The sequence below is a fragment of the Coptis chinensis genome, chromosome 2 (genome assembly GCF_015680905.1).
Source record: "Coptis chinensis isolate HL-2020 chromosome 2, ASM1568090v1, whole genome shotgun sequence".
Taxonomy (NCBI): domain Eukaryota; kingdom Viridiplantae; phylum Streptophyta; class Magnoliopsida; order Ranunculales; family Ranunculaceae; genus Coptis; species Coptis chinensis.
Genome location: NC_141457.1, coordinates 62,326,751 through 62,349,366, shown reverse-complemented (window position 1 = coordinate 62,349,366; position 22,616 = coordinate 62,326,751). Strand labels below are relative to the sequence as shown.

The 22,616-nt window shown below is 35.6% G+C and overlaps 1 pseudogene; it reads right to left on the bottom strand.

Annotated features, from left to right (window-relative positions):
• The window catches only part of LOC147517035 (uncharacterized), a 50,266-nt pseudogene extending 36,031 nt beyond the window's left edge, over positions 1-14,235 (bottom strand).
• Positions 14,236-22,616: the final 8,381 nt, after the last annotated feature.

The following is a 22,616-nucleotide window of genomic DNA, read 5'->3' as shown; positions in this document are numbered from 1 at the left end:
GCGGAAACTAACCTTAGCTCTCGTTCTCAAGGGAAGCAAATAAGGACTCTTCACCTCTCCAGGTGTATATCACAAGCCACCTAACGGTTCTTTTTTCAAAAAAAACACAATCATTTTATTTAACCCTAGCGTGCCATGTATTCCCGCAAAACGAGGCATCTCACCTGCAACCTTTCAAATCACACGTACCACGTGCCGCACACGCACTAACTTCATACTCTCAACAGATCGCTAAACACGAGCTTAACAACCTACTGAGATGGGGCTGTGTGAGGGAGTAATATTCACATCCAATGAATATCAAGCACGTGTCCAGCACAGACATGAAGGCAGATCGACCCTCGATCCTCGTCCTCTCATCTCGTTTCATAGCGACTCAACTATGGTAATCGATCTGACTAACCAGTAGTAAACCGACCTGAAGTCTTCATCACACGATCTCGCTTCATAGTGACTCACTACACACGAACGACCTCACCCCAACAGCAATCTCCCAGATTCTCGCTCGCACCAACGGACAATAACGTAAGTCTTAAATACCATCATCAAGATCGGAGTTTCAGGCACGCTTCACCATAAATGTTCTTAACTCGTCATCATGGCCTGAAGACCTAGATCTGACCAGATGCTAGAGAGCCGGAGGCGCGAACCCCTTGCCTATATATAGAAGATGAGGAACTATGTCTGACCTGATTCAAGTCTCCTCCCAACAGAGAGAACTAGATACGTAGGCAATTCGTCCATACGAACTCAGTTAACCCTATCTAATTATCCTAATCCCTTCACTAAACCTGTATTTGTAAGGATTACCAAAAGCATCCTTTACAGTACTCATCATAGCTTCCAGTAAGTAGAGTATTAGGATCTGCAGGACTCTTTGCAATGCAGCAAATACCCATCTTATGAGTCTTTTTGTTTTGAAAGGCCGAACTTGAAGGACTCTCCCAGAAATCCCAACAACTGAATCTACAATCATCTGATCCAGTGTACACCAGATGGGGTGTTGGAGTTATCCCTCACATGAGGAAAGAAACTGAAGTTCTGTTTGCGTGAAGAAGTCGGAGTGCACGCGCGCTCAGATTGGTCTTGCCCAAGGCGCGCACGCGCCCATGCCGTGAACAACTTCTAGTACTTTCAGGGCGCGCGCGCTCGACATTGGCCTTGCCGAGAGCACACCCATGCCCATGTCTATATTTGCATTCTAATTTACTACAGTAATCGCAAATTTGGAAGGGCAGTATATAAACAGAAATAAGGTTTTGGAAAACCTAAGCAATACAATTGAAACCCAATTTTGAGAGCAATCAAGATTGAGAGAGATAACCTTTATAGAGAGACAAGCCTGTAAAGAGAGAGGAGTGATCTAGTAAGGTGAGAGGCTGAAAGGAGTGATTGTAATCTTTCTTCCCACTTTATAAAAGGATTAGCTCTTGTGGAAGTAGGCACCATTGGCCGAACCACGGTATATCTTTGTGTTGTGGTATGCTTGTTCTTCTCTTTACATTTTTATCTGTTGTTAATAGTTGTTTAGAGAGTTGGGCATGTTAGCTAGGTTGTAGTTGATATTTATGGATTGTTGTCTGGTGATTGTTGTTAGTCCTACTACAAGTTATATGTGTAGTGGGGATCGATTGGTATCGGTATTAACCCCAACAAGTAGTATCAGAGCCTTGGTTAGATTAACCTAGGGTGTTATCCAAACCTAGCCCAGAAGGTGTTTGAACAAATTTCTTAGAGGAGGTTTGAGTTGAAAATAACTTGTAGAGATAGACCATTCTGTGAACACTCGCATGACGAGTCTGAATAGGAAGAACTACACCATTTGGAAAGCCAAGATGGAAGACTTGCTCTACTACAAGGACTTGGCACAACCCATTGAAAATGGAGGAGAAAACCCACAATCGGTTGCTGCGGCTGAGTGGAGCAAGCTTGACAGAAAAGCAATTGGGTACATTCAACAGTGGATTGTCGACAGTGTCTTTCACCATGTATCCCAAGAGATTACAACTTTTGGCTTATGGAAGAAACTCGAAGACCTCTATGAGAGGAAGTCGGGTGGAAACAAAGTGCTACTCGTTAAGAAGTTTGCCAACACGAAGTACCAAGAAGGTTCTTCAATGTATGAGCATCTTAATGAAGTACAGAATACCATCAATCAGTTGCATTTGATGAAGATTAATATGGGAGATGAAGTTGAGGCTTTGTTTCTATTAGGATCTCTACCCAAAAGTTGGGAGACGTTAGCAGTTTCTCTACATGGATCAGCTAAGGATGGAATCATTTCCATGGAGATGGCTACCGCGTCTTTGTTGAATGAGGAGACTATAAGGAGTTCAAGAAGCAGCTCCTCTCACACAGAGATCCTTGTCACAGAGAAACGGGGGAGAGGTAGAAGCAGAAAACTATCTCATTCTAGAAGTGATAACAGAAGGAAATCTAGGGGTGAAGCTAGAACTCCTAAGGCAGAGAGGCAATGTTACTATTGTGCCACCAAAGGTCACTTCAGGTATGAGTGTTGAACACTGAAGAGGGATGAGAAGAATAACTGTGTACTAGAAGACATGGCAAAGAGGAACGAAAACTCAGGCAGAGATACTACCGCACTAGTCGATGATGGTCTAGTGGGAAGTATGTCGTCAGGCGTGGTAATCTTGTCTTAGTACCTCATGCCGAGGATCTGAGTGGGTGATAGATACAGGAGCATCCTATCCGCCACAATCAAGACGGGGATTTTTTCACTACTTACAGCTGTGGTGAATATGGTGAAGTGAAGATGGGCAATAGTGGAGTCTCGAAGATTGCAGGCATTATGGATGTTCATATAGAAACCAATGTCGGATACACCTTGACACTCAAGGATGTAAGACATGTCCCTGACATTAGACTAAGCCTAATTTCCGCTAGAAAGTTAGATAATGATGGCTTTGTAAACTCGTTTGGCAACGGGGTATGGAAATTGAGAAGAGGTTCCATATAGTAGCAGCCAAAGAGAAGAAAACTTGCTCTCTTTACAAAACACAGGCTAGTTTGTGTAAAGCAAAAGTAAATGCGGCAGAAGATGAAGCTTCCTCTGAACTATGGCACAAGAGACTATGTCATATGGGCGAAAAAGGCAAGGAAGTTCTTGTCAAGCAAAAGGCCTTGCCAGACATCAAAGGTACACATTTAAATAGATGTACTCATTGTTTGGTAGGAAAGCAACACAAGGTGTCTTTCTAATGATTCCCGTCTCATAGAAAGGACAACGTCCTTAAACTAGTGCACATAGATTTATGTGGTCCTATAAAAGTAAAGTCCCACGGGAAAGCTTTATACTTTGTGACCTTCATTGATGATCCGTCAAGAAAGGTATGGGCATATAGTCTAAAGACCAAGGATGAAGTACTTGGTGTGTTTGAGAAATTCCATAGCATAGTGGAAAGAGAGACAAGGAAGCTTTTGATGTGTATTCGCTCAGATAATGGGGGTGAGTACATTGGGCCGTTTGAAGAGTATTGCCAGAGTCATGGGATTCGTCATGAGCAGACTGTTCCCAAAACTTCGCAACAAAATGGTATAGCCGAGAGGATGAATCGTACCATTGTAGAGAAGATGAGATGCATGATGTCTCACTCTAAGCTACCTAGAAGCTACTGTTAGAAGAAATGCGCACGGCCGTACATGTGATCAACCTATCGCCGTCAAAGCCTCTAAATAGTAACTATCCAAAAAGAGTATGGTCAGGCAGAGATGTTGATTATGGATACTTGAGGGTATTTGGGTGCAGGGCATTTGTGCATATTCCGAAGGATGAGAGATCCAAGCTTGACGACAAAGCCAAGCAGTGCATTTTTCTGGGTTATGGGGATGAGAAGTTTGGCTACAAACTCTATGATCCGACTAATAATAAGGTAATCCGAAGTCGAGATGTTGTATTCTTGGAAGACCAAACCATAGCAGATTTCGAGGAGGGTGAGAAGCTACAAGCTTTCACTAATAATCTTGTTGATTCATAACCAAAAGTTCCTACTGTGGAACGTGCAGAAGGCATTGAGAATGCAGAGAACCATGGGCTTGAAGCTCATGATGATGATCTTATTGCTCATGATGGGATAGAACCTATTGATATAGAAGATGCAGATGACGTGCATGAACCACCACCAGAGCAAGCAGAAGTGCATCCTCCTGAGGCACCAGCAGATGGGGTAAGGAGGTCAGACAAAGAGAGACAAGCTTCAACCAGGTATCCACCACATATGTATGTTTTACTATCTGATGGTGGAGAACCTATGTACTATCAAAAGGCTCTTGAAGGTACAGACAAAGAGAAGTGGTTGGAGGCCATGCATGATGAAATGGATTCTTTGCATAAGAATCACACTTATGAGTTAGTTGAGAAATCGGAAGGAAGAAAAATTTTCAAGAATAAGTGGATCTACAAAGTCAAGCATGGGGGGAATAATCCACACCCAAGGCACAAACCTCACCTTATTATGAAGGGATTTGGTCAAAGGAAAGGTATTGACTTTGATGAGATTTTCTCTCCTGTAATGAAGATGACTTCTATCCAGGTGGTATTGGGTATGACCACAAGTATGAACTTAGAAGTTGAGCAGTTAGATATTAAGACAACTTTTCTTCATGGAGACCTTGAAAAAGATATCTACATAGACCAGCCAGAGTGGTTTGAGGTCAAAGGCAAGGAGCACCTAGTATGCAAGCTGATAAAGAGCTTATATGGGTTGAAGCAGGCACCGAGACAGTGGTACATAAAGTTTGATTCCTTTATGGTGAAGCAAAGATATAAAAAGTCTACTTTCGATCATTATGTGTTTGTTTAAAAGTTTGCATATGGGGATTTCATAGTGCTCTTGTTGTATGTGGATGATATGTTGATAGTTGGCCCGAACATCAACAAAATATCCAAGCTGAAGAAAGACTTGAGTAAGTCTTTTGAGATGAAGGATTTGGGTCAAGCAAAACAGATACTTGGGTTGTGGATCACTCATGACAGAAAGAGTGGGAAGTTGTGGCTTTCTCAATAAAGCAACATTGAGAAGGTGTTGAAAAGATTCAACATGGATCAAGTGAAGCCAGTCAGTTGTCCGCTTGGTGGCCAGTTCCACATGACCAAAGAGATGTGTCCAAAGGGTGAGCATGAATAGAGTCAGATGGAAAAGATTCATTATGCATCCACAGTAGGCAACTTGATGTATGCAATGGTGTGTACAAGACCGGATATTGCTTTTGCCGTTGGTGTTGTAAGCTGATTTCTATCAAATCTGGGTAAGGAGCATTGGGAAGGTGTTAAGTAGATATTGAGATATTTCAAGGACACTTCCAAATCATGCTTGTGTTTTGGTGGAAGTAAGCCCTTACTTGAAGGCTACACTGATGCAGACATGGCAGGTGATGTTGACTAGATGAAGTCCACCTCTGGTTATCTGGTTACTTTTGTAGGGGGAGCAGTTTCTTGGCAATCTAAGTTGCAAAAGTGTGTTGCCCTCTCCACTACAGAAGCTGAGTATATTACAGCCACTAAGTGTTGCAAAGAGATGTTATGGATGAAGAGGTTCTTCGATGAACTAGGGCTAAAGTAGAAACAATTTGTAGTTCTATGTGACAGTCAGAGCGCCATCCATTTAAGCAAGAATCTGAGTTTTCATTCTAGATCCAAGCATATACATGTGCGTTATCATTGGATTAGAGAAGTACTCAAAGACAAGCATTTATGTATCGAGAAGATCCATACCGACAAGAACAGGTCGGATATGATGTATAAAGTCTTACCAAAAGGTAAGTTTGATGTTTGTTGTGCTACTGCCAGAATGGTATCACACTCCTCTTGTTGATTTGGAAATTGTATGGAGGTATCCCCCCTCACTATTCAAGAGGGGGAGATTGTTAGAGTTATCCCTCACATGAGGAGAGAAACTAAAGTTCTGTTTGCATGAAGAAGTCAGAGTGCACGCGTGCTCAAATTGGTCTTGCCCAAGGCGCGCACGCGCCCATGCCGTGAACAACTTCCAGTACTTTTAGGGCGCGCGCGCTCGACATTGGCCTTGCCGAGAGCGCGCCCGCGCCCATGCCTATACTTGCATTCTAATTCGCTACAGTAACTGCAAATTTGGAATGGCGGTATATAAATAGAAATAAGGTTTTGGAAAACCTAAGCAATACAATTGAAACCCAATTTTGAGAGCAATCAAGATTGAGAGAGATAACATTTACAGAGAGACAAACCTGTAAGGAGAGAGGAGTGATCTAGTAAGGTGAGAGACTGAAAGGAGTGATTGTAATCTTCCTTTACACTTTATAAAAGGATTAGCTCTTGTGGAAGTAGGCACCATTGGCCGAACCACGGTATATCTTTGTGTTGTGGTATGCTTGTTCATCTCTTTACATTATTATCTGTTGTTAATAGTTGTTTAGATAGTTGGGCATGTTAGCTAGGTTGTAATTGATATTTAGATTGTTGTCTGGTGATTGTTGTTGGTCCTAGTACAAGTTATCTGTGTAGTGGGGATCGATTGGTATCGGTATTAACCCCAATATGGGGTTGGTGGGTATCAAAGGAAGTCGCCCAGACCTCAAAGTCATGTGCTACCCAGGTTTGTTGTACTTTCAGCTGGGCCTCTCTAACAGTAATTATAGAGACAGAGAGCCATCCGATGCAAGCCCTACTGATATGGATGTAGCTGATGGGTTCCAGTCAGCATCGGACACATAGAAGAGCTGACTTTTTCTCCAACAATTTCTATCAACAGGTCCCCTGCGCATCATACAAAATGCAAATGTGAGTACAAAGAATCATAGCTCTCTGAATTAAAAATGTATTGACTTCATGAAATATAAAAGCAATAGATTATAACAAAGAATCAATTGCTTTTAAGGCGAGTAAAGATGGCTTCGATAGATTATAGTTTTCGCAACCTTCAGGTTACAACTATAAGGAGGAATATCAAACCTTTTTACAGGTTTATGTTTGTCACATGCGTACTACTCTAGTACTAATGTCTAAATCAAAATACTTAATATCAAAATTATACTTGACAGTAAATGCATATGCATACACCAACAAGGGAGGAACGGGTTACAATGGAGGAGATGAACATGTTGCAGAAGTAGGTGTGTGTGCACAACTGAGCTCTGCACCCACCTTTTGCACGTACTTTGTGACTAACAATCTAGAGTGCATAGACTAGATGCCTTACGATGAAATACATGACTAGAGTACTAGTTTATTTTTGTTAATTGCTATTTTAGCAGTTATTTAACAGTTTTGCTTCCCAAATTGGAATCCTTGTGTCCCAAGGAATTTCTTACGTAAAATTAGGCATATTCCCCAATGCATTCAGAATATTTTTATAAGAACATATTATTTTCTTATTTAAAGTGTGTTGAGTTATTTTCAAAAAAACAAGTGATGAAGTTTGGAGTGACTTTGTGGTGGTTTAATCCCTTTACCTCTTTATGGGATAGTTGTTTAAGTAGAGAACTTTAGTTCCACATTGGAGAGGAAACACTAGTGGATAGTGTTTATAAGTGAAAGTTCCATACTAAGGGCGTGCCCTTAGGGTACAAAGATTTTTGGGTTAGGAGGGAGGACTCACACAAATCCACACACGTGCGTGCCGAACTGGGCCAGGCTCTGGCTTGAGGCCTCTTTTCCAATCCTTATCGGGAAACTGAAGCATTCCCCTACAATTCGGATCTAAGTGCTCCACGTTGTTTCTCTATAAATACTCCTATAACAGCAACCTATAGTATCTACTAAACAACTACGTTTTGGGAAATCATAAGATCAGTATCGTGGTTCTTCCTTTTCTTCTTTAGTTTATCTGCAGTAAACAAAGGAGAGCATAACTGGCTGTTGTATCCTGGAGGTTGACGCGCTTTGTCTGCATAAAGAGGAACAAACGTGAAACAACCTTAAAGAAAGCGTTTTGATTCGTGCCTCAACCAGCCTTCTTTATATTCACAGTTTGTTCTTGTTGCAGAAATTATATTCCAATAATTTTAAAGTTGTTTGACAATGGAACATGAATAAGGTAATCAGTCTTGGTCCCATAACAACAATAGCCATAATTGACCGTTCAAGTTTGCTGGTGAGCACTTTAAGCGGTGGAAGGTGAAGATGATGTTCTATCTGACCCTAGTGAAAGTGGAAACCGTTCTAACTGAACTGATTCTTGATGAAGATGTCCTACTAGAACCTATGCTATCTGTTGCTATTAATAATTGGATTGCTGCTGATTTCAAGTGTAAAAATTACATCATGAACTCGCTTGCTGATGATCTATATGACTTATACTCTAAACTTCCATCTTCTTCTGATGTTTGGGGAGCCTTGCAAAAGAAGTATGATACTGAGGAAGCTGGCTCCAAAAAATACGTTGTAAGTCGTTATCTTAAGTTTCAGATGGTAGATGACAAATCTGTTATGTCTCAATGCCATGACCTACATATTATTGTTCATGAGATACTTTCAGAAAGGATGAAAATTGACGGGCAATTTCAGGTTGTTGTCGTCATTGATAAGCTTCCTCCCTCTTAGAAGGATTTCAGGAACATACTAAGGCATAAGTCTAAGGAGTTTTCAATGGAGAGTCTTATTATGAGACTCCATATAGAAGAAGAATCACGGAAACATAACCTTAATGAGGAAGTTTCCATGTCATCTGCTAAGGCTAAGGTTAATGTGGTAAACCAACAAACCAGTAAGACTAAATCTAGTTTGAAACCTAATAAGAAAGCCATAAAGAACAAACTTGTTAACAAGAAAGCTCCACAAAATTAGAACTAGAATCAGGTGCATATGAATCAGAAACCACCCGTTGACATGTCAAAAGTTGTCTGTTATACTTGCAAGAAGAAGGGGCATTATGCTAAGAACTGTAAGTTTCGTAAAGTCAATGAGGCTAATGTTACTGAGGAACCTTTTGTTGTTATGATAACTAAGGTTAATTCTGTTAATGTCTGTGAGGGGTGGTGGGCTGATATTGGTGCTTCTAGGCACGTTTGCTATAATAGGAACTGGTTCAAGAGTTATACCATAACTACAAAGCAGGAAGTTCTACTTGGTGATAATCATGCAACCAAGGTTCTGGGTACTGGTGATGTTGAGCTGCAGTTCACTTCTGGGAAGAAATTGCTGTTAAAGGATATGCTTCATACTCCTGAGATTAGGAAGAATTTGGTTTCTAGTTTTATTTTGAATAAGGCTGGTTTTCAGCAAGTTATAGGTAGTGATCAATATGTGATCACTAAGTCTGTGGTTTTTGTTGGTAAGGGTTATGCATGTAATGGGATGTTTAAGTTGAATGTTGTTGATTTGAATAAAACTTCTACTTCTGCTTACATGATCTCTTGTTCTGTTAATGTTTGGCATAGTAGATTATGTCATATTAATAGGAAGTATGTTAAGAACATGAGCATCCTTGGTTTAATTCCTAACTTGAATGATGATTTTGCACACTGTGAATCTTGCACTAAGGTGAAAATCACAAAGAAGCCTCACAAATCAGTTGAGAGAAGTACAAGTCTGCTAGACTTGGTACATACTGATATCTGTGAGATTGAAGGAGTTCTGACTAGAGGTGGTAAAAGATATTTTATTACTTTTATTGATGATTGCTCGAAGTTTGCATATGTTTATTTGCTGAAGAATAAAAGTGATGCGTTTGATGCTTTTAAAGCGCGCTTATATACTTGAGGTTCAAAATCAGCATGAAATACAAGAACATTAAAGTAATTCAAAGTGATAGAGGTACTAAATATGGTTCTGCTGATTTTGACCTTCTCTTGCAATCACATGATATAATCCATGAGACGACAACTCCTTATTCACCTGAAATGAATGGAGTAGCTAAACGTAAGAACAGAACTCTTGAGGAATTAACTGTTGCTATGTTACTTAGTTCTGGAGCACCCTCAAATTTATGGGGTGAAACTGTTTTGACTGTATGCTGTGTGCTGAATAGAATTGCTAATTCTAAGACAAAGGCTACACCTTATCAGCTATGGAAAAACAGGAAGCCTAATTTGAGTTACTTCAGAACATGGTGATGTCTGGCTTTTGTAAGGAAGCATGATCCCAAGATCTCAAAGCTTGAGAGCAAAGCTTATGAGTGTGTCTTTCTAGGCTATGCTATGAACAGTAAGGCCTACAGGTTTCTAGATATGAAGACTAATGTCTTGTTTGAATCATCTGATGCTGAATTTCTTGAAAACAAGTTTCCATAGCTATCTAGAAAATAGTGGGGGTGCGTCTTCCTCCAAGGCACCTACTTCTGATGTTTCTGACACTTATATACCTGGATTACATGACTGAGACATTGTTACAGAATCTGAACCGAGAAGATGTAAGAGAGCAAGGGTTGTTAAGGAACTGGGACCCGATTTTGTCACTTTTACTTTAGAAGGAGATCCCTCCTCCATTGAAGAAGCTCTCGCATCTTCTGACTCTAAGTTTTGGAGAGAAGCCATACAAAGTTAGCTTGATTCTCTCATGGATAACAAAACTTGAAAGCTTGTTGTTTTGCCTCCTGGTTGCAAGACTATAGGAAATATATGGGTTTTAAGAAGGACGTTTAAAACCGATGGTTCAGTGGACAAGTTTAAAGCAATGCTTGTTATCAAGGGTTTTTAACATAGAGAGAACTTTGATTTTTTTCGACACATATTCACCTGTTACAAGGATAACATCCATTAGAGTATTATTTTATGTTGTTGCTGTTCATAATCTTGTTATTCATCAGATGGATGTTAAGACAGTTTTTCTAAATGGGGATTTAGAAGAGGAGATTTACATGGATCAGCCAACAGGTTACGTGGAACCAGGTAAGGGTAAAAAGGTATGCAAATTACTTAAGTCACTTTATGGGTTGAAATAGGCACCTAAATAGTGGCATGAGAAATTTGATAACTTTATCATTACCAGTGGGTTCAAGATAAATGAAAATGACAAGTGCATTTATTATAAGTACTCTGATGGGATATGTGTTATTATATGCTTATATGTTGATGATCTACTAATCTTTGGTTCCAATTTACATGTTGTGAAAGAAACCAAGAACATGCTATCTTCTAACTTTGATATGAAGGACTTAGGAGAGGCTGATGTAATGTTGGAAATCAAAATTACAAGATCGACTGATGGTATATAGCTGGATCAGTCACACTACATTGAGAAAATGTTGAAGAAGTATAACTACTTCAATTGCGTGGCTGTTAGTACTCCTTTTGATCACTATGTTAAATTATTTGCGAATAATGGTGAACCTGTGAATCAGAATGAATATGCAAGTATCATTGGTAGTTTGAGATATGCTACAGATTGTACTAGACCTAACATTGCCTATGCAGTAGATGTTCTTTGCAGGTATACTAGTAATCCTGATGCTAAGCATTGGCGAGCAATTGATAGGTTAATGAGATACCTAAAGGGAACCATTGATTTGGGTATTCATTATCAGAGATATCATGCTGTTCTTGAAGGGTATACAGATGTTAACTGGAACACTCTCTTAGAAGACTCTAAGGCCACCAGTGGCTATGTGTTTAGCATTAGTAGAGGTGTTGTATCTTGGAAGTCCAAGAAGCAGACCATTATAGCACAGTCTACCATGGAGTCTGAACTGATTGCTTTGGCTGGTGCAAGTGAGGAGGTTGGTTGGTTACGAGATCTTCTCACTCATATTCCGGTTTGGCATAAACCGGTACCAGCCACTTTGATACATTGTGATAGCTTTGCTGCTGCTATCGGCATTGTCCCTGATAAGTTTTATAATGGTAAATCAAGACATATTCATCGTAAACATAGCACTGTCAGGGATTTTATATCTAAAGGTGCAGTGACTATTGATTTTGTGAGATCTGATGATAATCTAGCAGATCCATTTACCAAAGCTTTGGCCAAAGAAAAACTGTGGACTACTGCCAGAAGCATGGGACTGAAGCCAATCAAAAGATGAACATCTATGATGGTAATCCAATCTAGGGACTGGAGATCCCAAGAACTAGGTTCAAATGGAAGAACGTACAAGTCATAGAATGTTAGTTGTGAGACATGCATTGTTACTTATCTATCCCGTAGTTGGATAGCAAAATGTATGAAATCCTGTAGCGATAAATAAAGGTTGAGGTTTTCTGGGAAAAACTTTTAATGAAGTTCTATGGTCCTTATGGGTGGAGTGCATAGCTACAGGAGCACTCTTGATAGACTCACCTAGTGAATGTGAAAGTAGAGGCCGCTTTCTATAAGAATGAGGGCTGATTCTCTAGATCATTCATGAATCCAGGAAGAGAGCACAGGGCCTTTAATGTGCAGAACATGAAAGGAGAACACTGGATATGTTTTGCGTGATTATAACTTATTGTATACTCAAGACCTAAGTTTAAGACTTAGTCACTTATGGCTCTTATACTTTGAGTAATTTTCACTATGTAAAGGTTTAAGTCTTGGACACCTTCATTTATGAATAACATGTTGATACTGATATTGATTACCCTTAAGTATATTTTCTATTTTGTTTTAATAAAAAATAAGTGGGGGATTGTTGAGTTATTTTCAATAAAACAAGTGGTGAAGTTTGGAGTGACTTTGTGGTGGTTTGATCCTTTGACCTCTTTGTGGGATAGTTGTTTAAGTAGAGAACTTTAGTCCCACATTGGAGAGAAAACACTATCGAATAGTGTTTATAAGTGAAAGTCCCATACTAAGGGCGTGCCCTTAGGGTACAAAGGCTTTTGGGTTAGGAGGGAGGACTCACACAAAGCCACACACGCGCTAAACCGAACTGGGATCTGGCTTGAGGCCTCTTTTTTATCATTTATCTTCTTTTTGGTAAACTATTTCCGGATAAGTTTGGAAACATAATTGGATATGGATTGGGAAACAGAAACGTGATGGACTTGTAGAATCCAATCCTTATCGAGAAACTGAAGCAGTTCCCTACAATTCGGATCTACTAAGTGCTCCACGTTTTTTCTCTATAAATACTCCTATAACAGTAGGCTATAGTATCTGCTAAACAACTACTTTCTAAACTACATTTTGGGCAATCATAAGATTAGTATCGTGGTTCTTCCTTTTCTTCTTTGGTTTATCTGCAGTAAACAAAGGAGAGTATAACTGGCTGTTGTATCCTGGAGGTTGACGCGCTTTGTCTGCACAAAGAGGAACAGATGCGAAACAACCTTAAAGAGAGCGTTTCGATTCATGCCTCAACCAGCCTTCTTTATATTCACAGTTTGTTCTTGTTGTAGAAATTATATTCCAATAAAGTGTGTTGATTTTAGAGTTTATCCCAAATCCCATTCCCCACCTAGAAAATCAGGGCTTAAATCAGCCTTAATTTCATCATTGTGGTGATTCAAAAGTTGCTTCCACCTTCAAAACCCATCACCATATGAAACAAAAGTAAACTAATAGAAACTTTACATATAAGTGAGGCAAAAAAAATAATAGAAATAAAAAAATCAAATCGTATATTCTGTTGATATAGCTCTCAGTATCATAACAATAAAGAAAATAGAAAATAGCTTGTGGAAATTTCGTTGGCCTTCCGCATCTAATTTACCTTTAACTAAAGTTCAATCCAAGGTAAGCATTCTGGAGTAAAGAAATTATATGATAAAGGATGTTGAATCTATATATTACCTCCATTTTGTTGTTTATCCAAAGTACATCCTAAATTGTTTACTCCGGGGTAGCCATCAAAGATCGGCTTGAAGCGAGTAGTGGAACAACATTAGCTCCAATAGGATTCCATTTTATATCAGAAATACCAACAGTCTCCACATGATGAAACAAGTCGAGATTGCCCTGATGAGCATCAATAGCAAAAAGTGATATGCTTCCAGAACGATTAGGATGATCACCTTCTTGTAATGTGTATGTAGAAACAGCTAGAACATGGTGGAATGAGTCATGCGGGCAAAACTCTACTGCATCAATTGTAAGATGCAAGAAGAGAATCTAATCAACTAAGCTTCTTCTTTATTCCATTCTTTATTCCATTAATGGTGGTTACACTGTTCATTCTCTCTCTCTCTTTCCGTTTACATGCGAGAAATAGAAAAAGTAAAGTGTGTCAATATGAATCTGTCCTTCTCTCTTTTGTCTCCACTCCTTTTATAGTTGCTCTACATGTGTCCATCCAATAGCTTTTTGACATGTGTCCCTCCTTGTCTTTTTTTCCTTTGTACCTGAAATTTATCATGAATATATCGGTCATCATGCCGATATTGCATTAAAACTTTATTGAAATAATGGCAAATATCGGTATATACGATATTTGGCCACCACATCGCCCCCTCTCGAAATTTTCAAATTTTACAAGTGAAAATTTGAAGATTTCGAGAAGCAATAGAAAATAAACTTCAAATTCGTCATTTTTTTTTATTATTTTTTTATTTTTTATTATTATTTTTTTTTTAAACTGTTCATCGACATTGTTCATCCGATATATTCTTTTATCCGATACTTCGCATCCGCATTTTGCATATACACTATTCATCCAATACTATTCTTTTATCCGATACTGCACATCCGATATCTGATATTGTGCATCTGATATATCCGATGTTGTGCATCCACCGATATATAATTTTGAAATGAAATTTCCTATACCCCAAAAAAGGAGTATCAACTGATACTTAATTATATAACTTTGAAATGAAATTTCCGATACCCAAAAAAGGAGTATCAACTGATACTTAATTATATAACTTTGAAATGAAATTTATGATACCCAAAAAAAAAAGGAGTATCAACTGATACTTAATTATATAACTTTGAAATGAAATTTCTGATACTCCAAAAAAGGAGTATCAACTAATACTTAATTATATAACTTTGAAATGAAATTTCTGATACCCCAAAAAAAAAGGAGTATCAACTGATACTTAAATATATAACTTTGAAATAAAATTTTTGATACCCTAAAAGAGGAGTATCCACTGATACTTAATTATATAACTTTGAAATGAAATTTCTGAGACCCCAAAAAAGGAGTATCAACTGATACTTAATTATATAACTTTGAAATGAAATTTTTGGTATCCCAAAAAAGAAGGAGTGTCAACTGATACTTAATTTTATAACTTTGAAATGAAATTTATGATACCCCCAAAAAGAAGGGAGTATCAGTTGATACTTATATCATATATAAACTTGAAAATTTTGATATCCGATATGACATCTTTATACGTGAAAATTTTGAAATACGATATGACATCTTTGTAAATGAAAATTTTGACATCCTTGTATATGAAAATTCTGAAATCCGATATGACAACTTTGTAAATGAAAATTCTGACATCCGATATGACATCTTTGAATATGAAAATTCTGACATCCGATATGACATCTTTGTATATGAAAATTTTGACATCCTTGTATATGAAAATTCTGTCATCCGATATGACAACTTTGTAAATGAAAATTCTGACATCCGATATAACATCTTTGCCAATAAAAATTTTGACATCCGATATGACATCTTTGTAAATAAAAATTCTGACATCCGACATGACATTTTTGTATATGAAAATTCTAATATTTGATATGACAACTTTGCCAATGAAAATTTTGACATCCGATATGACATCTTTGCCAATGAAAAATCTGACATCCGATATAACATCTTTGCCAATGAAAATTTTGACATCTTATATGACATCTTTGTAAATGAAAATTTTGACATCCGATATGACATCTTTGTATATGAAAATTCTGATATCCGATATGACAACTTTGCCAATGAAAATTTTGACATCCGATATGACATCTTTGCCAATGAAAAATCTGACATCCGATATAACATCTTTGCCAATGAAAATTTTGACATCCGATATGACATCTTTGCCAATGAAAAATCTGACATCCGATATAACATCTTTGCCAATGAATTTTTTTTGACAATGTGCCTAATATCAACATTTCTGCGGATACCATGACTTTATGTGCCTAGTATTTGCCTTGGATTTTGATACTAGGTCTTTTGACGATATGCCTAATATCAACATTTCTGCAGATACTAGGACTTTATGTGCCTAGTATCTGCCTTGGATTTTGATACTAAGGCTTTTGACGATATGTCTGATACCAACATTTCTGCGGATACCAGGACTTTATATGCCTAGTATCTGCCTTTGATTTTGATACTAGGGCTTTTGACGATATGCCTGATACCAACATTTCTGCGGATACCAGGACTTTATGTGCCTAGTGTCTGTCTTGGATTTTGATACTAGGGCTTTTGACAATATGCCTGATACCAACACGTCTGTCGATACCCGGACTTTATTGACAATATGCCTAATACCAACACGTCTCCGGATACCAGGACTTTTTGGCAATATGCCTGATATCAACATTTCTGCGGATACCAGGACTTTTTGTGCCTAGTATCTGCCTTAGATTTTGATACTAGGGCTTTTGACAATATGCCTGATACCAACATTTATGCGGATACCAAGACTTTTTATGCCTAGTATCTGCCTTGGATTTTGATACTAGGGCTTTTGGCGATATGCTTGATACCAACATTTCTGCGGATACCATGATTTTTTGTGCCTAGTATCTGCCTTGGATTTTGGTACTAGGACTTTTGACGATATGCCTGATACCAACATTTCTACGGATACCAGGATTTTTTGATGATATGGCTGATACCAACCTTTCTGCGGATACTAGGACTTTATGGGCCTAATACCCACATTTCTGCGGATACAAAGGCTTTAAATTGAATTTGAAATAGAGTTTGAAATAGGATTTTGATAATTAAATTTTTTGAATTTGAAATAAAATTTGGTTTTCATAAAATGAATTTTTTAATCCGAAATGGTATTTTGACAATATAAATTTTTAAATTTGGAATAAAATTTGATTTTGGTAAAAGAAATTTATGAATCCAAAAAGGGATTTTGACAATTAGAATTTTTGAATTTGAAATAGGATTTGATAAATGAAACTTTGGATAAAAGAAAATTTTGAGCTCTTAATCCAATCTTCAATCTCCAATTGATCGATCCATATTGTCATTAAAAAGTCGCCCCCAAGCGATAATTTCATATCGGTATTTTCTTCACCTTAAAACATTAATGAAATATCAGAGATATAATTTTTGTCCCCAAGACCCCAAGTGATGAATATATGCCGCCCCCAAGTGATTATTCTATACCAGCTCCGAATTATTGACCTATATCGGCCTCGACAATATAAGATTTTGGTTGAGATTGTCTCCAAGTGTTTGGTCGATATGAAAAGTCAGCTCCTGTGAACTATTGTACCTCCAACCCTCCAAGTGATCAATTGGACACCCAGTATTGAAATATCAAATTTATATCAGATTTCCATCATATCGGATTTCCCTTAATACTCCCATATATCCTTAGATATATATTATAGCTATACCCTCTTGCTCTATTTTTCAAGGCTTTACAGAGTCTCCAACTTTTTCTAAACTCTAATACTAATTACGGAAAAAAAAAATCCCAAATCTTTAGATATATATTATAGTTATACCTTCACCAATCTATTTTTTGGAGCACTCTCGAGACTCCAATTTTTTCTAAACTCTATTACTAATTATAAAAAAGTTTCACAGAATGTCCAACTTTTTCTAAAACATATAGCTAATTACGAAAGAAAAAAAACTAAATTGCAAAAAATAATATTTTCAACCAAAAATAATTTTCCTAAAATTCTTACGCTACAAAGAATAGTTTCCACACTAATCTCAGACGAAGTTTAACATAACAAAGTTTCTTTCTAGAAAATGATAATGAAACAATGAAAGAACAAATGAAAAAATGAATTGAGTTGCTTGAACATTTACTTTATGCATTTGTTAACCACACATGTAACTGGAAAAAAGGGGAAAAAATAAACTAATCATAAAATAAGTAATAATGTACACCAAAAACAAATAAAATTGTATTGTATGCAATATATATATGGGCATAACAAATAAAGTTGAATCAATTTGAGGTGTAAAATTTAGTCATAGTTAAGGATTTCAAAAACCACATGCCACAATAATTACGATATATTCTAATTAAATTTATGAATTTTATAATTTCTAATTTTAGCGGAATAACGAGATTCAGTTAAAATGGATGTTGGCTTAAATAAATTATATAACTATTGATTTAGTTAAAATAGACGTTGGGCTTAAATAAATTATATACCAAACCAAAACAAATTACATGTGAAAAATTAAATTATATAAAAAAAATAACATCACAAAATATATAATAGCAATTGGCCAATAATAACAAATATTTTCAAATATATATAATACTGCATGAAACTAACGTCAAAGAACAATTATCGAGAAACAGAAAACTAGATGCAAATGTATTGAAGTAACCTCAAATAATATTTAACAAGAAATCGGAAATTGGATGCACATGCAAACATTAAACTAATAAACTAATCTTAAAAATTAATTAATAGACAATCAGAATATTGATACAACTGCATTAAACTAACTTCAAAAAATAATTAACTGAAAATCAAAACTTGGATGCAAATACATCAAACTAACACCAACAAATAATTGTCGGAAAATCGGAAACTGGATGCAAATGCATTGAACTAACCCTCAGAGATTAAATTACGGGGAAATCGGAAATTGGATGCAACTATATTGAACTAACCTAAAAAAAATAACTAAATTGCAAAAAGCAATATTTTCAACCAAAAACAATTTTCCTAAAACCCTTACGTCACAAAGAATAGTTTCCACACTAATCTCAGACGAAGTTTAACATAACAAAGTTTCTTTCTAGAAAATGATAATGAAACTACGAAAGAACAAATGAAAAAAAATGAATTGAGTTGTTTGAACATTTACTTTATGCATTTGCTAACCACACATATGACTGGGAAAAAAGGGAAAAAAAAGTAAACTAATCATAAAATAAGTAATAGTGTACACCAAAAACAAATAAAATTGTATTGTATGCACTATATATATGGGTCTAACAAATAAAGTTGAATCAATTTGAGGTGTAAAATTTAGTCATAGTTAAGGATTTCAAAAACCACAGGCCACAATAATTACGACATATTCTAATTAAATTTATGAATTTTATAATTTCCAATTTTAGCGGAATAACGAGATTCAGTTAAAACGGACGTTGGCTTAAATAATTTATATAACTATTGATTTAGTTAAAGTAGACGTTGGGCTTAAATAAATTATATACCAAACCAAACCAAAATAAATTACATATGGAAAATTAAATTATACAAAAAATAACATTACAAAATATATAATAGCAAAAAAAAAAAAAAAACCCCCAATAATAACAAATATTTTCAAATATATATAATCTTTGGATGAAACTAACGTCAAAAGAACAATTAATGAGAAACAAAAACTAGATGCAAATACATGAACTAACCTCAAATAATATTTAACGGAAATCGGAAATTGGATGCACATGCAAGCATTAAACTAATCTTAAAAATTAATTAATGGACAATTAGAATATTGATACAACTGCATTAAACTAACCTCAAAGAATAAATAACGGGAAATCAAAACTTGAATGCACATACATCAAACTAACACCAACAAATAATTATCAGAAAATCGGAAACTGGATGCAAATGCATTGAACTAACCCTCAGAGATTAAATTACCGGGAAATCGGAAACTGGATGCAACTGTATTGAACTAACCTAAAAAAAATAACTATAAATTGGAAACAGGATGCAAATGCGTGAAACTAATCTTTACAAATAATTAATGGGAAATCGGAAACTGGATGCAACTACACTAAACTAATTTCAAAAAATAAATTTGATGCAAATGCATTGAACTAACCTCAAGAAATAATTAACGGAAAATCAGAAATTGGATGCAAATTCATTGAACTAACCTCAAACAATAATTAACGGAAAATCAAAAACTAGATGCAAATACAACCTCATCGAATAATAAACAAGAAATCGGAAACTGGCCGGATGCAAATGTATTAAACTAATCTAAAAAAATGATTAACGGAAAATCGGAAACTAGATGCAAATGCATTTAACTGAGCTCGAAGAATAATTAGCAGTAAATTGGAAATTGGATGCAAATGCATTAAACTACAGCAAAGAATAATTAACAAGAAATCGGAAACTGGATGCAACTGCATTGAACTAACCTCAAAAAATAAAAAACATAAAATCAGAAATTGGATGCAAATGAATTGAACTAACCTCAAAATATAGTTGTGTTATATGTTGTGGGAATGTCTCGATAAGTATAGTTTTGCATTTAAAACGGTATTTATCTAATCTTTTTTCGTATAATTGGGAACACCTTGCTATTCAAGTAGCTTCAATATGAACTTTATCTTATTAGACAATTTCATAAAATTTCAATCAAACTTCTATTATTAAACAACAAATGAAGTTGAAGGGTTTTATCAATGGCGAGGCTTTTTTTTTTTTTTAATAGAGAGTACGTGAGGTTTTCATGTTATAAGTAATTTGGATGAGTAAACAATATAATATATGTATATAATAGTTATGCATATATAGTTGAATATATTTTTCAGAATAATTAATATGACAAGACCCGTTCGTAGATAATCTTTGAAGATCCCACATAGTGAGTCAGGTATATAATTTAAAGAATAATTAACGGAAAATCGGAAACTGGATAATGTTTGATGATCCAATATAGTAAATCAAGCATAATTTATTTTTATGTCATGTTTGCAAGGACACTACATATGGATAAGTAGAAAGTTGGTATTACACACCACATTGGATAATTAAAAAGAAATCGAAAACTGGATTCAAATACATTGAACTGAGCTCAAAGAGTAATTAACGGAAAATTAAAAACTTTATGCAAATGCAATAAACTAAACTCAGAAAGTAATTAATTAGAAATCGGAAACTGGATGCAACTGTATTAAACTAACGTCAGATAATAACTAATGGGAAATTAGAAATTGGATGCAAATACTTAAAAAATATTTAACAGCAAATCGGAAACGGTATGCAAAAATGCATCAAACAAACCTCAAATAATAATTAACGATGAATCAGAAACTGGATGCAAATGCATTGAACTAACCTCAAAATATAATTAACAGGAAATCAAAAACTAAATGCAACTGTATTGACCTAACCTTATAGAATAATTGACGGAAAATCAGAAACTACATGCAAATACATTAAAATAACCTCAAAGAATAGTTAACAGAAAATTAGAAATCGGATGAAATTGCATCGAACTAATTAAAATCTCAAAGCATAAATAATCATAAATCATAAACTAGATGCAGATGTATTGAACTAACCTTAAAGAGTTATAAATGAAAAATCGAAAGTTGTATGCAAATATAATGAACTAATCTAAAGACTAATTACTTGAAATATAGAAACAAAAAAAATGGATGTAAATGCAATTTTGAACTAACCTCAATGAATAATTAACGGAAATCATAAATTTGATGCATTTGCATTGAACAAACCTCAAAAAAATAATTAAAGAAAATCGAAAACTTGCTGCAAATGCATTAAACTAACCTCGAAAAATAATTAATGGAAAATCATAAATTGGATGCAACTGTATTGAACTAACCTCAAAAAATAATTAACGGAAAATAGAAAACTGGATGTAACTGCATTAAACTAAAATCATATATTAACTAACAGGCCGAAAAATCAGAAATTGGATGCAATATCCTTGATGAATATTTAACGGAAAATCAGAAACTGGATGTAAATGCATTAAAATAACCTTAAAGAATAGTTAACTAGAAATCAAAAACCGGATGTAACTACATCGAACTACCCTCAAAGCATAAATAACTGGAAATTGATTGGAAACTAGATGCGAACTAACTTCGAAAAGTAATTAACGGGAAATCAGAAACTGGATGCAGATGTATTAAACTAACATCAAAGAGTAATTAACGGAAAATTGGAACCTTAATGCAAATACAATTAACTAATCTCAAAGAGTCATTAACGAAACATTGAAAACTAGATGGAACTGCACTGAATTAATTTTAATGAATAACTAACGGAAAATCGTAAACTTGGTGCAACTGCACTAAACTAACCTCAAATAATAATTAACGGAAATCAAAAACTTGATCTGACTACATTGAATTAACCTCAAAGAATAATTAATGGAAAATCGGAAACTAGATCCAACTACATACATTGAACTAGCCTCAAAGAATAATTAATGTAAAATTAGAAACTTGATGCAAATGCATTGAACTAACCTCGAAATATAATTGTATTATATACAGGGAGAATATAATATCTCGACAAGTATAGTTTTGCATTTTAAGTAGTACTTATTATAATTATTTTATTATGATTGAGAATGTCTTGCTATTTAAGTAGATTCAATATTATCTTCGCCACATTGAGCATTCTCACAAAATTTCAATCAAATTTCTATTATTAAACATAACAACCAAAATAAATCGACGGGTTTTACCAAGATTTGGTGCTTTCGTTTGATAGAGAGTGGTGCAAAAAATTTAAACAAGTGATTAATATAATTTTCATATCTCATAACTATGAATAGTTGCTAATATTTTTTAGAATAATTTAATATAACGACACCCGTTCGTAGGACGGGTTCGAAAGCTAGTTGAAC